Source organism: Cibotium barometz, chromosome 17, assembly GCF_041138505.1.
Source record: "Cibotium barometz isolate CiBa-2024 chromosome 17, ASM4113850v1, whole genome shotgun sequence".
In the NCBI taxonomy this organism is placed as follows: Eukaryota; Viridiplantae; Streptophyta; class Polypodiopsida; order Cyatheales; family Cibotiaceae; genus Cibotium; species Cibotium barometz.
In genome coordinates this window covers 26,278,482-26,298,276 of record NC_141062.1, presented here as the reverse complement: position 1 = coordinate 26,298,276, position 19,795 = coordinate 26,278,482, and the positions used below count along the sequence as shown (strand labels likewise).

Here is a 19,795-nt window from a genome sequence, read left to right as displayed (position 1 = left end):
TGCTCAATTAAAAAAATGCTCTGTTTCTCTGCAACCAGTGGACAGCCTGTTTTAATCAGCTCATTCCCAGCTCAATTAGGCATCATTGACCACAAAAATCACATAGCCCTCTTCTCCAAAGTGTAAAGTATCCAATTTCTAAAGAAGTTGTGGAAGATATCAAGCACCCAATGAGAATTTAATCTCCTCGTAGTCAAAAAACCAGAAAACTGCCCTGTTTTCACTGTCTGAGCTGCGCCGCCTGCAATTAGGGGATTTGGGAGTGATTATAATGTTGTTTGATGAGGTATTCAAGTCCCCAACACTCCTAGGTATATGTGCAATCCACCAATGGTTAGATTTTAGCCAAAATCACACTCCAAATGCTTCAATTGTGGGCTTCTTTTTCACTGTTTTGTGAGAGCTCAAAAACCAGAGATTTTCACACTTTGAAATGCATTCAAATTGCTCCAAAATTTTTTCAAGGCTTGCATATGGGTTGCCATTACATTCCTCTTTGTGAAATACATATGTCTTGCCAGAATCACACGTATTTCCACCATACATCAATGCTTTCAAGCTTTAATGGAAAGCTTCAAAAACCAGAATTTTGCTTTGCTTTGATTTGCTCTATTTTGCTTTGCTTTTGCCTGTTTCACGTGCAATCCGCTCAAGGATGTTTAGAGGACCTTACCCGGTAGGCCAAGCTCTGATATTTGATAGTATTTGGTGTGCTCCAAGCTTCACAGCTCCAATGGCAAGCTTCACAGCTTCTCTTCACAGCTTCTTCTCCCTCTTCTCTTCACTCACTCATAAACCCTAATAAACAGCACAAGGCTCTGATACCATGTTGAAAGAACGGTAGAGGGGGAGGAGACACATACACACAGGAGAAAACCCTAATTTATATTGCAAACCCTAACCATAGAGAGAAGCCATGTCCACTCTCACACAAAGCATAATGCCCTAATCCATAATCCACACAACACACAATGAGTTGTGTCCACACTCTACTAACCCTAGCTAATGTCCACACACTATGACCAGCTCGACACGCGGTCATTTATGTCTCACACATGTTCCTACCTAATCTGCCAGCACATAGCATAGCTGGCTCACACTGACATCGAGCTTGAATCTCAACAGATTTCACTCCAACAAAGCAACATTATATACTATACCCTCTCTGAGCACCTCGCCCGAAATTAGAAGAATTGCTACCTTTGGCTAGAGAGGGCACCTTATGGTCTAACGTGGCAAGGCACACCAAGTTAGCAAATCCACAATTGGCTGACCTGTCGAAAATCAAAATGGTGACATTTATGATCAGTTATTGCTTCCATAGGTGGAGGAAGGCTCACCTAGTCCACACACAAGAGGGGGGTACACAACAATTATCACAGATGATGCACACCCCAAGCTAGAAGATTTTGGCATACAGCTAGACTAGAGAAAGGAGTTCCTCGTAATCCGAGAATATAGCCATGAATATATGTGCGCCACCAACTTAACGAGTTGATCCCTTGTACATACCACTAAAGAGGAGATGGACTCCTTTGGAATTTCACCCTTATTCACACTTGGGCACCCAAAACTTACTTAACTAAGGCCTTGGGTGGCCAATATCTCATAATGTATAACTTTTATAGTGCCTTTGCATGACACTTATTAATGTCCTCAAATGGAGGAGCATATTTGTTAATCCAAAATGGGATTAATATCCCCCCCTATAGCTGATATAGATTTTGTCCTCAATCAAAACCTTTTACCGAGGTCAAAATACTTGGTTGGCGAACTCGTGATGGTAGAAGTTACATGATTGAAGCTTTTTTAGGGTTCTTCTGAATGCCGTCGAGTGTGATCTCCAGAACCCAGTGTCGACCATGTCTTTGAATGTGACATGCATATATCTTGGAAGACATCTTCAGTGACGATAATATAACATCATGCCTCTGTCAGAGGGACCTTGATTCATGTTATAGCTGCTCAACATCATACCCATCATACCGTTCCTTGGGTTGATCAATTTGAAAAGATGCAGGGGGGAAGAGAGCTTGAGCTCTTGCAAAGCACACACACAAACTCACACAACCCTAATAGAGAACACACAAGGTGAGAGGCTGAAAATCTTCTTCTTCTTCACTCAACACACCATATACAAGATAAGAGTACACATAATATGAGAGGCTGAAAATCTTCTTCTTCTTCACTCAACACACCATATACAAGATAAGAGTACACATAATATGAAAGGTACTCAACCAATACATACACGGGTTCTCTATAGTGTGAACCCAACTAAATGAGCTGGCGCTATAACTATGCAAGTCTCTAGAAAGGCTGTCACACAGCATGTCATCCCACTGGCCGCATATCACCCAAGATCTCACCAACCATGCCAGTGGTGTAAGTGTGGGGCCTATCCCCCAGGCGGGTCATGAGTGTCCACCGCCTCACTGGATGAGCTCGATATCTCAACACTCCCCCTCGAGCTCAATTCCATCTCATGTACACCAAGCGAAGCTCTGAATCTGCGGAGCTTCTCTGTACCCAATGCTTTGGGGAAGATGTCAGCTACCTGATCCTTTGTGCTGACATAAACAAGGTCAAGGTCTCCTGCCAAGACCTTCTCTCTGACGAAATGGTAATGGACCTCTATATGCTTCGTGCGAGCATGAAAAACTGGGTTCCTGGCCAAAGTATACTGCTAATGTTGTCATAGAAAATGACAACTTGTCTATCCACCCACTGATAGACCCAAATCTGCAACAAGTAGCTTTCTCAACCAAGCTACCTCACATGCTGCCATAGCAGCTCCCTTGAACTCGGCCTCTATACTAGATAGAGCAACCGTAGGCTGCTTCTTGCTGCTCCAAGTCACAGCAGCACCACCCAAAGAAAACATGAATCCACTGGTAGATCTTCTATCTGAGATACTACCAGCCCAATCAGCATCTGTGTACCCATGTACACTTATCTCTGTTCCAGTATCATAGAATAATCCACAATGCAAAGTAGACCTCACATACCTCAGTATGCATCTCAATGCATCCAAATGCGGTTTCCATGGAACAACCTGCATAAACTGACTCACCAACCCAACAGCATAGCTCAAATCTGGTCTGGTGATCGTCATGTAGATCAAGCTTCCTACTATGCGCCTATACATAGTAGGATCCTCCAAGATATCTCCTGAATCTGCACTCAACTTGCCATTCTGATCCAATGGCACGGAAATAGGCTTACAGCCTGTCATACCATACTTGGACAACATGTCCAACCCATACTGTCTCTGCAGTAATCCAATACCATGTGGTGACCTAATCACCTCAATGACCAAGAAATATCTGAGCTCCCCCAGATCCTTCATCTCGAACTTCTGTCTAAGCAAGATCTTTACATCAAAGATCTCTGCATCATGGTCCCCCGTAATGATCAAGTCATCTACATAGATGACAACAAGCACAACCCCTCTATCACCATGTCTCACATACAACGAGAAATCTGCATTGGCTACATGAAAGCCAATAGTGACAAGATATTCAGAAATCTTGTCAGACCATGCTCTTGGTGCTTGTTTTAAGCCATACAAGGCTTTCTTCAACCTGCAAACATGCTCGGGGTGACTCACATCCTCATAACCAGGTGGCTGCAACATATACACCTCTTCTTGCAAATCCCCATGCAAGAATGCATTCTTTACATCCATTTGATGTAAAGACCATTGCTTTGACGCAGCCACTGCTATCACAACTCTCACTGTTGCCATCTTGGCAACTGGGCTGAAAGTTTCCTCATAATCAATGCCATATGTCTGCGCATATCCTTTGGCTACCAACCTAGCCTTATACCTGTTTATGCTTCCATCACTGTTATGTTTTACTTTGTACACCCACTTGCATCCAATGGCTTTCTTGCCTTCAGGCAATTGCACTAAATCCCAAGTCTCATTTCCATATAGTGCATTCATCTCCTCATCCATAGCTTTCTCCCAACACACATTTCCAACAGCCTCATCAATGCATATGGGCTCTACAACCTACACAACCTTTGCCATATATGCATAGTGATGTGCCACATAACCATCATAGGTAAACCTCTGCACAAGGTTTTTCACTCTCCCAGATCTTTGCAGCTTTTCATTCATGGCTTCCATAGCCTTCTTTACACCAAGTGTTCTCATAGTTGGGATCCCAAGCTCCTCATCAAGGCTCATATCTGAACCACTAGACTCTCCATCAACATGAGAATGCCCTGCAGAAATGTCAGGCATACCAAGGGGCTCAACCAATTTCTCTTTTCCTTTACATGATGTACTAATCACATTTGCAGGACTGGTATTATGACACAGCCTGCCACTCCATGGTCTATCAATAGACCCACTAGATGAGGACTCTCCTGGTCCACTCAAGGACTGTGATTGCTGACCTGCATTCTGTGCAACCACACTTCCACTCACATCAGCCCCAACAGCTTCTTTTTCAGCAGTATACCAGTTGCTCATCTCATCAAAGACAACATCCCTGCTTACCCTCAACTCACGTGTAGCACGGTTATAACACCTGTATCCCTTTTGCTCAAGGGAATATCCAATAAACACACATTTTTTAGCTTGTGGATCCAGCTTAGTTCTCAGCTCATCTGGCACATGCACATATGCAATGCATCCAAAAACTTTCAGATGAGACAAATCAAGTTTTCTGCCAGTAAACCTCTCCTCTGGAGTTACATCATGTATGGCTGTAGTTGGAGTCCTGTTCATGATGTATATTGCTATAGAAATAGCCTCAGCCCAATAGCTATGTGGCATATTTTTCTCCTCCATCAATGCTCGCGCAATCTCAGCAATGTGCCTGTTTTTCCGCTCAGCAACTCCATTTTGCTGCGGAGTGTATCTGCATGTAAACTTTCTCCGAATACCATTCTTCTTCAAAAATTCAGAGAACTCATTGGAGAAGTACTCTTCCCCTCCATCTGACCTTAGGCACTTTACATATTTCCCTGTTTGCTTTTCAACCAAAACTCTGAAATTCTGAAAGTGAGTGAACACCTCACTCTTCTCCTTCATGAAATATACCCACACTTTCCTTGTGTGGTCATCATCACATAATACCTGCAGCCTCCCATAGATATGGTCTTCGTAGGACCCCATACATCTGAATGCACAATATCTAGTGCATTTCTGCTCACATATCTGTTACGTGGAAACACATGCTTTGTTTTCTTCCCAAATTGGCATGCTTCACATATTTTCTGCATACCTTCCACTTTAAATTTTGGCAGCCCTGTCACAATTCCTTTAGTCTGCATAGACTTCAATCTCTGCACATTCACATATCCAATCCTTTTATGCCAAATGTCTGTGTCTGCAACAATTCCTGAACCATTTGCAAAACATTGCAGCACTCATTTCAGGCATGTCTACATTCAACGTAAACATTCTGCCCACTCTGTTGCCTTTTGCAACCAACCTACACTTGTCTTTAAAATCTTCAACATAACACCCATCAGGGTTAAACCGAACCTGCAAACCCTGCTCAATCATCTGGCCAACTGAAACCAGATTCTTTGTTATGTTCGGAACGTGAAGTACATCTGTAAGGTACTTCACTTTGCCATCCTTCATAGACAATGGCACATCTCCAACATGGGCAATTGGATGAGCAGTGTCATCCCTTGTTGCACAAAACCTGGTCTTTCCGGGTTTTTCATCTCCTTGAACCACTCCCCATGACTTGTCATGTGGTTCGAAGCACCTGAATCCACATACCACACATCATCTTTTTGTGTTGCTTCAACATTTTCAGACATGGCATTCACGACATGCTACATAACAAACAATCTTTCATTATCCTCATTATTTCTGCTTGAGGATGCATAGTTGTTTTGCTGCACTTTTCCATTTTGCATGTCAGCCTGCTTCTTATAACATTCTGCCTGCACATGTCTAGGCTTACCACAATAAAAGCATTTACATGCATCATTATACTGCCTTTGCCAATTTTCACGGCCTCTTTGACTCCCCCTACCTCTGAATTTGCCTCTTCCACCTGCGTGTTGTTGTTGTTGTTGTTGTGTATTCTGGGACTGTTGTTGCTGCTGCTGCTGTCCATAATTCTGATTACCTGTTCGGCCACCTCCTTGACCGCGTCCAACTTGTGTAGAAGGCCTGTTGCTCTGAACTGTTTTTGTTTTGTGAAGACTGTTGGTCTTCACCGAAGCTCTTCTCTTCTATAATCAGCATAGACACCAAATTTGTAAAGTTGGGAATGTTTTCCCGAGTTTGAATAGACGTCTTGAACACCTTGTATTGTGGCCCGAGACCACGTAGACAGACCTCCACCTTATCGTCATCATCTACTGACACACCAATAGATGCAAGGGATTCCACAATACCCTTTATCTTCAACGCATAGTTATTCACAGACATGCTCTTTTTCTCCATAGTATGAAGTTCATTCTTCAACTGTATCTTGCGTGCCTCGGTATTTGTTTCATAGAGTTTAGCCAAGCTGTCCCACGCCTCCTTGGGGGACTTGGCATCCTGAATATGCCCAATCATGGTGTCATGTATACTAATGGAGAGCCAATACATAACTTTCCTGGCTCCCTGGTTCCAGTCTTTAAACTCTTTCACATCTGCAGCAGTTGGTATCTCCGGTGCCTCTTCATGCTCACCTTCTATGTAGTCCCAATAGCCCTTTCCCATCAAGAAATTCGTCAACCTAAACCTCCATTTGTGGAAGTTATTCTTATCAAGCTTCTCAGCCACAATCTGAGTTATCCCATCATTTGACATCTTGGTAAACACACAATTTTACCAGAAACAACTCTCTGGTTTGTCCTGCATAAACTGCTGTATTTTCTGCAGCGGTACTGTAGTACTCTCAAATGTCACAACCAGTAACTTCAATGTGCATACATACACCCAATGGCAACTGTTGACCTCTTTGCAGCACCCACAGTGTCTGCACAGTCAATCTATCTTCCTGCAGTTCTTAAAACAGAGTTTTGCAGAGAATCAATGACTTACTCCCCGCGGTGCTCGAAATCGCTTGCTTTCTGAAAAACAGAGGTCCAGACGCACCCGAAACGCGTTTTCGGCCCCGAAAATTCGGTCCGATAGGACAATATAGTTGCCCTATAGCTTTACTCCCACGAAGAAAGCTCCTCAATCAGAGATCATTTGCCGGTGCCTCCCGTAGAGCTCCCGACAAGGGTGTAGTCACCAACACAAATAGGGAAGAGTAGTTGAAGCTCTTACCCTCGTACCACTTCCTGTGGTTCTCTTGCTTGCTGCTCAGCCCTTAGCACAAACCAGGCTCTGATACCATGAAAAGATGCAGGGGGGAAGAGAGCTTGAGCTCTTGCAAGCACACACACAAACTCACACAACCCTAATAGAGAACACACAATGTGAAAGGCTGAAAATCTTCTTCTTCTTCACTCAACACTCAACACACCATATACAAGATAAGGGTACACATAATATGAAAGGTACTCAACCAATACATACACAGGTTCTCTATAGTGTGAACCCAACTAAATGAGCTGGCGCTATAACTATGCCAGTCTCTAGAATGGCTGTCACACAGCCTGTCATCCCACTGGCCGCATATTACCCAAGATCTCACCAACCATGCCAGTGGTGTAAGTGTGGGGCCTATCCCCCAGGCTGGTCATCAATGTCCACCGCCTCACTGGATGAGCTCGATATCTCAACACGATCAGGACCACGAGCAATTTTAAGAATCAAACACTGGCCACTAGTGCTGGGTCCGAGATACGGCGCCATGCCTATATCCAATTCAACATATGCTTTCTTTTTTCCCTATGTCTATAAATGTAGCTGGCATGAAGATGGGGAAGTTATAACAAACATGTGAATCCCGCTGCTTGGCAGCCAATTGTATATAAGGCATTTTCCTATAATAAATGGACACAATCCCCCTTTGTGCTATTGAGAGCTCTTGTTTGTGTCTTGAGAGAGAGAATTCTAGCACTTGTGCCTCTTTGATACTTGTATGTTGCATGTTTTGTTGAAGAGTGAGAGAGAGTGATTGCCTTATGCGATGGTGCGAGTGACTCTACGGTGACAGTGTGGAGGTGGAGCTTGGAGGATTGGAGCTTCTCAAGTGCATTTGGAGGCCTTAAGGGACTCAAGTTTGAAGCATTGGTAGTGCCCTACAACAGTTGTGTTCTGTTGCTCTTTCCTTAGGTGAATGCATTGAGTTCCCTCTTGGAGGTGTGGTAGCAATTTAAGCCTTTGGCATAAAGTGGTTTGGTTGCCTTAGTGACCTTGTGATCTGAAACTACTCTACGCAACTCTGATCTTCTTGTTGCTTTTCCTCGCACGGTGATCTAGTTAGTAGCCCAATTATGCTTTATTTTTCCTTGTTGTAACCATGGTTGACCCAGATACATGGAGTAGGCATGAGTAATTTCCCCCATCTTCATAACCACAAATATCGGGAAATAGTCACATCCAGCGATTTGAATTTGTACTCTTGGAATCATCCCCAATGACTTAACACATCTAGACTGAGAAAGGGGCGGCTTCTAACTCCAAATCCTTGATCTGCCATCTAGACTGAGAAAGGGGCGGCTTCTAACTCCAAATCCTTGTGCACAGTATCTAAAATGATATTTACCTTTGACCCACCATCCAGGTAGAACGTGAGGGATTTGTCCTCGATTTGTCTCATGACTTAATTATTGTAATTCGTACTTCAGGAACTGTTGTGTCCTAATCTGGTTCAACCACAATTACAACAGTTTTTTGTTATGCATTCACCTTATATGTTTGTACCATTGGATCCACCATCTTACTTAGGAGCTCCTTTAAATAGTTTGATACTAGGATCAACAGAGCCAGTCTAGTGTTATATTAATTTTCATTTGTTTCAAATCTTCCCATACACCACATTGTGATGGTTTATTGCCTTTTGTCTGACTTTGACCCTTATTGAATAGCTCCACCGACTATGCCTTTGCCTAGCCATAGTTTGGCAGACTTTGTTTTCTAGCTACTGCTGAAGTTTCTCGATTTGTCAGTTTTCTCCTAGTTGTTTTTCCACTACAATCATCGTTGTCGGAGCACTAATCAAGCTGCACAGGATCAGACCTCTTTCCTGGGCATCCCCTACTACCATTTGCTCGTATCTATTGTTGGTTCTGCCATGCAAGCAATTTGACCTTCAGGTGAGAAACTTCCCCTAGTTCTGTGAACCATTGTTGCTTGTGGGACCGTGTCACCACCAAGACAGTTGGGTCATTTTCTTGTTCACTATTGAAATCTAGTGTAATGAGTACCATATTCGCTGCCAACTTGGCCCTATTATCCATTACTGGATATGGAGGTTGTAGCTCCTGCTGATGTTTGATCTAGATAGGACATTCAGTCTTACAATGCCCCTGTCGCGTCAACAGTAAAAGAATTGGTACCTTCTGATGGCATATTTTCCCTATCACGGCCAAATGGTCTATGCGGAGATGGAGTGATAGCAGCCACCACCGCCACTAGCTGCATTGGTACTATCAGTTAAGGCATAACAGTTTGGATATGTATCGCATTTTGTGTTTAAGAATTCATGTAGTTCGGAGGCTGGTGTCTAGAGTGATTATTGTAGTAGCATTGCTCTATTGAATGATTAGTCAGATTACAAATAGAATAATAATGAGTTCTAGTTCAGTTCTCCTTCAAATGTCTAGGCTTGGAACATTTTTCACACCAAACTTTGGGCTGGTTTCCACAACTAAATGACCCCAGACTTCCTCCGGTTACTTTGGCCAAAGCTGTTATCAGTCATTCCTTGACTGTCTTGCAGACTTTTTGGCTCCTCCAGTGCTTGTGCTTCTCATCATTTCCTGAGAAATCCTCCAAATCCTCATCAGACGTGGAATCTGCCCCACTGTCATCATCATGAACAATGCGGATTGTGACTCCTATGCTTTCTTCTTATTTCTTTATCTCTCCTTGGTATGTATATCCACCATTAGTGCTCGTTCAGAACAGACTGTTGCCTTGATCAATTTATCAAATGCAATATTGGCCAAATCTATCAAAGCCAATGCTTGACGTAGCTTTAGCTGTAAGCCATGTATGAACTATCCACCGGTAACTTCATTAGAGTGCCGATTGGCCACATTCGTCCGCGGAGAGTGCAGAATTTGGTTGCATAATCCTCCACCGGTAATCTGACTAATCATTCGATAGAGCAATGCTTATCAAAGCTTCCCAATCACCTTCAAAGATGTCTTGCTGGTACGATACCTCTAAAAAAATGCTTCATGTAATGTTTCATAAGTGGCAAAAGGTCTATCCGCGTACTACACCTTCTATCCTCTAGCTTTAGATTCCAAGGTAGGCACTAAGGGAGGATTCTAGAGGGGTGGCATCTAACACTCTCCTAGATCTCGAGCTCACAAAACACAAGAAGGAGGGAGGCAAGGTGATGGAAAAGGCTCCAAAGGAAAACTCTCTCAAGACTCACACCAAAACACTCAAGGCCTTGGACCGCACTCTTAGGGGAGCTCCTCCTCAACCCTCTTAGTGACACGCCAAGCCTAGTGGAGAAGAGAGTAGGGGCCAGCCCACACCTTACCTTGATCCTCCTTACTTCACATGCACGGGGAACATTAAGGCTCTACCCAAAGAAAAACTTTAAGCATGGGATACAAATATTCTATTGAATGAGAGAGAGAGGAGGAGAGGGGGAGAGGGGGAGAGAGAGAATATGCACTTGATGATAGGAAAAAGCCCACAATACAATCTTATTGATATGAAAAGTAGGGATACAAGCATAAGGATTACAAGGCTTGAGGATGGAGAGGATGAGTAGAGTGATAGCCTAAGGATGATGGATACAGATAAAGGATAATGGCTCCTATGGATGGATCTCTATTTTGCTTGTGTTGGTGCCAAGACTATGACCCTTTTTATAGGCCTACAAAAGTACAAAGATATTTCATATCATGAGATATTACAAGGTTTGGTGTCCTCTTAGCCTGACATGTGGCAGGATATTTGGATAGATGAGGATATTTTGATAGATGGAGATACTTTGGATATCCAAGGTGAGTTGGGGTTACATGAGCTAAGATATCTCCAAGTAATTCTCCAAAATGAGCCTCTCCAAGGATATGTAGATGGTGTGTAGAGGCTTAGTGAATCCTCATGGATGTTTCTAGAAGTGGTGGGTTTCTCCACAAAAGAAAATCTTGAGATAATACCAAGCTTTGGTATTTTGTTTCTTTATTACAAAAAAGGGAAGGTAGACTTTGCATGCCTTATTCCATAAATGGAAGGTTGGAAATTGTTAATGAAGTGGAGACCACCGTTGAATATCTCTTTTGGAGCCTTGTATCCTTGTAGCAAAGTGCACATCCTCATTTGTTTCAAAAGGTAGGCCTAGTGTGGACCTAAGACTAGTGAGACGACTTTTAGGAAGATATCTTAGGCATAAATATATATGAGGAAATAGACTAAGGGTTTATTTACTTGTGCAAGTATATATATAAAGATGAGAGAGAAAATATGGCAAATAGTAGGTGGTAGAAATATGCATACTTATAGTGTAGTTATAGATATATTACCTAAGGGATTTTGAAAAGGTAGAAGGGAGATGGGGGCCAAGATTTTGTGCATTTTTCCCAAGCCCTATGAGAAAAAATTAATGCATGGGGGATTTCAATTTACCCTGTCTCATACTTAGCCCTCTCCCATAGCTAGAGGCTTTTATACCTCTAGCCCAATGGTTGGCTGAAAAGTGCGGTGAGAGAGGAGGCAAAATCTCCTTGATCTTTGTAATGGACTTCCTGCTTTTCCTGAAGATTGATGAAGTGAGTAGATTTATCCTCCTCCTCTACTATTTGCTCTATCCTCTGAAAATAGGGTTTTAGCCGCCAGCCATTGACCCTAGTTTTGTGCATCTTTCCTGAGAGATCTTCTGTCGGTAGCTACCATTATGAAATCTATTCTTGATGATAAAGGGGCCCTCCCATCTCTGTTGAACCTTTGCATCATGTCTATTGTCCAATCTACTATCATACCTAAGGACCAACATGCCCTCCTTCAACCACTTGTCCTAGAGTTTTTGCTTAAGTTTGTCCCTCTTCCTGTTGGCTTGTGCTATGTAGTAATCCATGGCTTTCTCTCTATCCAACTCTAGCCTTTGGAAGTCTAGAAGCCTCTGGTTCAATCTGTCCCTTGGCTCTATCATGCTATCCACCATCAATCTCAAGCTGGCTAGTTCTACCTCGATGGGTAGAAGGGCTTCTTGTCCATAGACCAGGTGAAAAGGGGCGAATTGGGTGGAGGCTTTAAAAGATGTCATGTAGGCCCATAAAGCTGCAGTTAAGTGCTTGTCCCAATCTTTTGGCGGGTTCTTTGTGATCATCTTACATATCATTCCATTGACCTTCCCCACCAAGCCATTACATGGTGAATAGTATGGGCTAGAGTGCCTATATTGGTTGATGTTTAATCTTCTAAGTAAATCCTGTAAGAGTTCTCCTTGGAATCCATGACCTCTCGATCTGATAGTATTTCAAGCGGGGTACCAAATCTACTACATATGTGATCAAATATGAACTTACCCACATCTTTGGCCGTGATTCTACTTGTGCTTGTTGCCTCTACCCATCTTGTCATGTAGTCTACTGCCACAATGATGTACTCCTTTCCTAATTGAGTCCTTGGAAGAGGCCCAATGGCATCAACTCCCCATTTTTCAAATGGGCCAAAAGAGAATATTGGGGTCCTAGGCTCATAAGTTAGACTCTTGTTCCCTGCCATCTAACATGCATTGCAAGCTTTACACCAATGTTGGACATCCCTATGCAAACTAGGCCACACAAATCCTGCTTGAAGTATTTTTTTGCTGCAGGTGATCTCTTGGGCAAAGTGACCCCCACATACCTCATCATGGAAAGATTTTAAAATTTGAACTCTCTTTGGAGTATGGCATGCTTTTCAAGATTAAATCTTTTCCTTTATGGTAAAGGTCCTCCCCTATGAATTAAATCTTTTCCTTTATGCCAGCCTAAGTTTTTGAACCTTGGATAAGTGCTTGAGACACTCACATGTTTGGAGGAGGAAATAGGTTTTGTCTTGAAGCTCCTCTTGTCCCTAGAATTTTGGTTTGTTGAAATTTGATTGCTCCGAATACCACCACAAATTGGTCATTGGCTAAAGCATCTACTTCCTTATTTTTCATCCTAGATGCATGATGCACTTGTATAGCTTCAAATTTTTGCATCAAACTTTTAATTTGCTTGACCCATGTAAATAGATTAGCATTTTTGCAAGACCAAACTCCTTGTAGCTTCTTTACCACTAACATGGCATCTCCCTTGACAATCAACCTCTTAATACCATGCTACAGGCACCAATCCAACCCAAACTGTAGAGTGGGATATTCTACTTCATTATTGGAATGGATCATCCCAAGAAGAGTTTTACCTTGTCTAGTGACCTCGTCACCTTGTGGTTGTAGATGATGACTCCACCTACTGCTTGATCACTTTGTCTCCTATAGGCTCCATCAGAATTCATAAAGATGATCTAGAAGGCACCTTCTAGATCATCTTGAATTGTGGGCTTTGTCTCCTCACTGTTGCGCTTGATGGTGATCTTCTTTTCATGGGACCTATAGGTGAGAATGTCTGCCAAACTTGCCCTAGTGCTATCCTCCACTATAAAAGTGTAGTCATACTCTTGAAGCTCCAAAATCCATTTCACTGTCATTGGGGAAGTGGTCAAGTGTTGTACAACATATGGAAATGTCTGCTCCATTGTTAAAATATAAACTGCTTCGGCAAGAGATAAGACCTAAACTTTCTTACTGCAAATATGAGGGCTGGAACCATTTGTTCTACTTATTTGTAGCCTTTCTCTGCCTGTGTCATAATACTACTAGAAAAATAGATTGGCCTCATGTAGGAGCTCTTTGGGTCCTTTTGCATCAAGATTGCCCCAATAGCCTCGGTCCCCACACTTGGAGAAATATAGAACACTTCATTCCATACTTGTGGCATTAGGGTTGACAATGAACTAAGAACCGTATTTATTTATTGAAACTGAATTTCACACTCCTCATACCAAGTGAAGGTGCCTTTATGTGCTAACTTCTGTAATGGTGAAATAATTTATGAGAGAAGATGGATGAAACAAGACATGTACCTAGTTTTTTGAATGAATGTGACCAACTCCCTTGCATTTTTGGGTGAAGGTAGAGCTAAAAGATCCTCAATCTTGGTTGAATCCGCATCAATTCCTATTGTTGAGATGATGTGTCTTCCCAAAAGTTTCACTTCACTTTGAGCTATGTGGCACTTGTCAGGATTCAATTGTCCACCCAGTTGGTACAACCTTTGTAACCCTTCTTTGACTCTTTGGAAATGCAATTCCTTGCTATTACATATGTAGAAATCATTCATGTAGACCCTAATAGAGGTCCCAAAGAAGGGATGAAAAACATAATTCATGAATCTCTGGAAGGTGGGAGGTGCATTTGTGAGGCCAAAAGGTATTACTTTGTAAGCAAAGCATCCCCATGGAGTGGTGAAGGTGGTTTTGCATTGATCCTCCTCTGCTATCCTGATTTGGAAGAGCTAGAGTAACCATCACATACTGTGCACCTTTCATGGCTTGCTACTTCATTCAAGATTTCATCTTGGAATGGGAGGGTAAAGTGGTCCCTCTTTGTGGTAGCATTTAAGGGCTTGTAATCTACACAAATCCTCCATTTTCCATTCTTCTTAGGGGTAACAGCTACAGGGGAGACCCACTCTGAGTTTTCCACTGGGTAAATAAAACCTTCTTTCAAGAGCCTCTTTACCTCCATTAGTAAAGCCTCCCTTTGGACCACTCCTAACCTTCTTAATTTTTGAGCCACAAAATTAGCATTAGGCTTTAGTCCTATATGATGTTTTATGATTTCCACTCCTTTTATCTGGGTGTAGTCGATGATGAAGAGGTTGGTGTACTTCTTTAACATGGTGATGTAAGTCGCTTCCTCCTCTGGTGTCAAATCCTTTGCTAGCATCTTCTTTATTTTCTTGTCCTCAACCTATAGAGAATCACCATCCTTTTCTTGGTCTCCCTTTGTTGTGTCGGCCTTCTTCCTTTGAAAGATGAGTCCCATCACCTCCATAGACCTCACTAGTACTTGATCTTGACTCTGTTTCTGAGTAATCATACGAGATTTCTTCATCCAAGCTAGTTCCATACCTTAGGTCCGCTTTCCTTCCTTTTTTCATGTCATAGGTGATATTTCTCCTATTGGCACCATTCTCTCTCTCTGGCTTGAGAACTAGTAGACCTGCCCCCCATTTTTGGTCTGCCCCAATAGCTATGAGCCAAGGCTTACCTAAAATAATGGGATAGCCCCCCCCCCTTTTAATGTGATCACATACACGTCTACCTCTACCTCAACACCACAAACAATTACCTTTACACCCTTGATGACTCCCAGGCACTTGTTGATGCATACATTATTGGCTAGTTTAGCTTTATAGGGAGATAGAGCATTGACTTCTAGCCCTAACCTATGCATGGTTTTCTCTATCATGACACACATTTGGGTACCCCCATCCACATATACCTTAGGAAATTTATATCCCTTAATCCAAGCATCCGCTAGAGGAACAACATCTTCATCATGATTAGCTTTAATTAACTTGACTGATTTTGTCTGTTTTCTTCTAGTGCTAACTATCTTTGACCATTGCCTTCTCAGATTAGGTGCTATTTGTAAGAGTTGTGGCCATGTGATGTTGGCATGTTGAGTGATCACATCAGAGATAAGATTATAGGGCTCGGAACCTTTACCTAGTACAAAGTCCTCCATATTGATCTTCCTTTTTGGTCTCTGAACTTTCTTGCTTGTTCCTTCAGGGCCCTCGCTTCCCCTCCCCTTGGTATTTGATTATTCATCTTTGGCCTCTTCTTGAGCTCTTGCCCTTTTAATTGGCAGGGCATCCATCTCTTCTATCATTTCTTCTGCTTCAAGCAAGTCTCCAAGCTCTAACACATTCACTGTCCTCTCTTCTCCTTGTGGTAGAGGTGGAATGTCAGCTAGTTGTTGAGAGGATGGTTGTCGTTGTTGAAGAAGTTGGGGCTCCTTCTTCAACCTGCCTCTCGCAGAGTGGATGTCGTTAGCTCTCATCAGAAGGAATAGATGGCCTACATCCGGTTGCACCCTTAGTATTTTCTCAACCAGAACTGCACTCAATTCCAAAACGCTCAGGATCAAATCCAGAGAACGAAACAGTTAATAATTAGAGTCAAAGTTCCCTCCAACTTTTGAGATTACAGTGGAGGTAGCAAGGGGTAAAGATCACAAACTGAGGTATCAAAACCAAAAGTTTAAGATAGAAAGAGAAATAGGGAAGATGGGGGAGAGTCAGTCTCAAGATCCACCTCTACCTTAGAGCACCATCTACACAAGTGGGAGGCACTAAACACTAAGATCTTCTCCAAAAGCTAACTGAGCAGCTGGACCAACTCACCCTAAACCTAATCCAAGCACCTAGGACACAGCTACCTAGGGAAGGTCGAGCACAAAGAAGGCAAGCACAAGAATATATTTGTTACAATTGCAATGAGAGAGGGCATGGAATGTATAATTTCCCATATCCAAGAAGGATCCTAGGTGACATTTATCCACCACAAAGGCCCGTGCAACCTCGACAACACCTAGGTCCTCCTCAAGCTCCCCAAAAAAACCATCTCTTCAAGTCGCTTCCAAGGGCTCCATGGCGAGTCGTACGAAGAGTTCACGGAAGAGAAGCTCAGTCCTGTTGTGGGTGATATCAGCATGGACAATCTAGGCATTGATCGCCACACCATGGACGCGAGGTTGATATTATCGTCAACTCAACTGCCACTACAACTTTCGACGAAAGGTATACACATTTAATCCTAACAGTAACATGCATAAATTCGGGGGGAGATCTCGCCTGCATGCTAGGGACCACTAATATCAAGGGAGATTTCTTAAAACCAAAGGAGTTTGTTGATGCACGACATGTAAACCTCATTAGATATTAGAATGAACTTAGCTCCCATGTGTTTATTTGCTTGATATTTAAGCACTTGAGTATTTAAAAAAGGTTAACTCTTGTATATAAATTTGGATTTCATAATTAACTAAGTAAAACATTACCAATCTGTGTAGGTATGATCATGCACTAAACCTAAACACTAAAGGACCACAAAGGATTGTGGAGTTTGCCAAAAGTTGCCCTGTCTTCAACTTCTTATGCACGTATCTACAGGTGAAAGTCGCATCTTTTATTAAAGTCTTATGCAATAATGTACATCTTTGACGATTCATAAAGCTTTTGTATTTTTAGTAGATTGCGCTCACAAGCCTTTTCTTTAAATGGGCCTCTAGCTTTTGTCAATGGGGAAAGGAAAGGACTTGTTCACAAAAAAACTTTCGAAATAGGGTGCAGCATTGCTAATGAAACTCTAGAGAAAGATGAAAGCGTGACATCAGATATCAATGTGGAAAACGAGCTCAACCTTATCCAAAGAAAAATGAGTGATGCCTTGAATAAGACCCAAACAGATGATATGCACTTGCCCTTCACACTAGTAAATGATCATCACAGGGAAAAGTTCCTTCTACAAACCATGAAGGAGCTGGGTATGGAGAGGTAAGAGTATCAACACCTTTTTTTACTCATGACAAACTTGGTGTTCGAATATTGAGCATCAAATAATGGTTGGTGTACATCATGCAAATAGGATGTAGTAACACATGATTGACTTTGTTTATAGAACAGCATTTTAATGAACATTAAAAATCAAGCACAACCTTTCCTTTTATCCATTTATCGAGTACATATAAATTTCAATATCTAAATTTGATCAAAAAAAGGTATGACCAATCAAAATTAAGTCATCATTTAATGATAGCAATCTATCTAATATAAATTTCAATATCTAAATTCGGTTAAAAAAAGGTATGACCAATCAAAACTAAGCCGCCATTTAATGATAGCAATCTATCTAATATTGAAATACAAAGTCTTGAAGGTTGAAATCTGAATTTGATGTGCGAGAAATGCCTATTTTTGGAAAAAAAACATAAAACAATTATTTACAAAAGAATATATTTTGTGTGTGTGTGTGTGTGTGTGTGTGTGTGTGTGTTTGTGGGTGGGTGTGCATGTGCATGTGCATCTATGTGTGTGTGCATGTGTGTGTCTGTGTGTGCATATGCATGTGCATTTATGTATATGTGTATGTGTATGTGTATGTGTATGTGTTTGTGTGTGTGTGTGTGCATGTGTGTGTGTGTGTGTGTGTGTGTGTGTCTGTGTGAGAGAGAGAGAGAGAGAGAGAGAGAGACTTATATTTCTCATTACTGTACATGTTCTAGGGTAAAGCTATTTGGTTGGCAAGACACTTATGTTTTCACTAAAGCTATGGGAGAAATGTTGATTGATAGCATGAGAGACCAATTATCGGTGGTTATTGTTAGACCAAGTGTAGTGAAAAGCTCCTTCAAGGACCCCTTTCTAGGGTGGATGGAAGGAAATAGGTATATATGTTTCATCAACATTGTTTAATTATACTCAACAAGAGGGTTTTGTATTTTATCTTATTGAAACTAGATATGGCTTATCAATTTAATTTTCTTTTTGGCATGTCTATATCATTTTTTTAATGCAAGGATGATGGATCCAATCATAATTTCCTATGGGAAAGGCCAACTCCCTAGATTTCTTATTGATCCAAAGAGCATTCTAGATGTGGTTAGTAAGAGTGAAGGATTTGTTTTAAATAATTCAATCATAATTAAGTCAAATAATGGTGTATATTAACTTAACCGATGTGTAATGCTTATTATATGACATGGCCACACCCTCATATTGGGTTTCCCACCAAGAATGGATGGAAAGTCATGTGTGTTCAACTAGTAATAAGCAGTGGGGATTGTGTTTTATAACAAGCCTAAGTCATAGAGTATTGCATGGCAAGTATCACTATTACACAAAAGCATAGGTCAGATAAATATTTAATCTATTCCATTCAATTTTCTCCATTCCCATGATAATGTATACAAGTATGTTTATGTTAGACAATATTTAAGTGTCTTTATGGAACAGGTGCCAGTGGACATGGTAGTTAATGCAATGCTAGCTGCCATGGTAAAGCATGCATGTAAACCTGGCTTAGAAGTCTATCAAGTGGCCTCATCTGTTATGAAACCTCGTGTATTCTCTCAACTTACTAGGATGTTATTTGAGCATTTTAAAGAGCACCCTTTTATATAGACAGTGAGGGATACCCTGTGAGAATCAAAAAATTCCATCTATTTCAAGACATGGACAGCTTCATGGATGCCATCTCTAGATTCTTAAATGTCAAGGTATGAGTTCTCCATTGTTAAAAATAAAGAAATACATGACTAGATACATATTTTTTTCCCCATGATTTCTTGACGATTTATTTTAGAGGAAACACTTCAGCCGAGATCAAATGCAAAATCCGTAAAGAGATACAGTCAGTTGAGTCTCAAAGTGAAACAGCAAGCGTCTTACCTTGCTAAACCTTTACCAACCTTACACCTTTTATTCTAGAAGGTGAGTGTGGAAAAGCTTTTAAAGAACTTTAGTTAAAATATATTTTACCCTATCTTGAGATTGTAATGCTCCACACACACAGCGGCCATGTGCACGTGCACATGCACAGGTGCATGTACGCTGTCGTGATGTGGACGGTATCACTGGGCAAGTGCGAGACTTCTGGCTGTGAGAGTAGCTTCCAAAATCCCAGCAAGGAAACACAAACACATAACTC

At 41.7% G+C, this 19,795-nt stretch overlaps 1 pseudogene; it reads left to right on the top strand.

Annotated features, from left to right (window-relative positions):
* Positions 1–19,582, top strand: part of LOC147629831 (fatty acyl-CoA reductase 2, chloroplastic-like) — a 37,009-nt pseudogene extending 17,427 nt beyond the window's left edge.
* Positions 19,583–19,795: the final 213 nt, after the last annotated feature.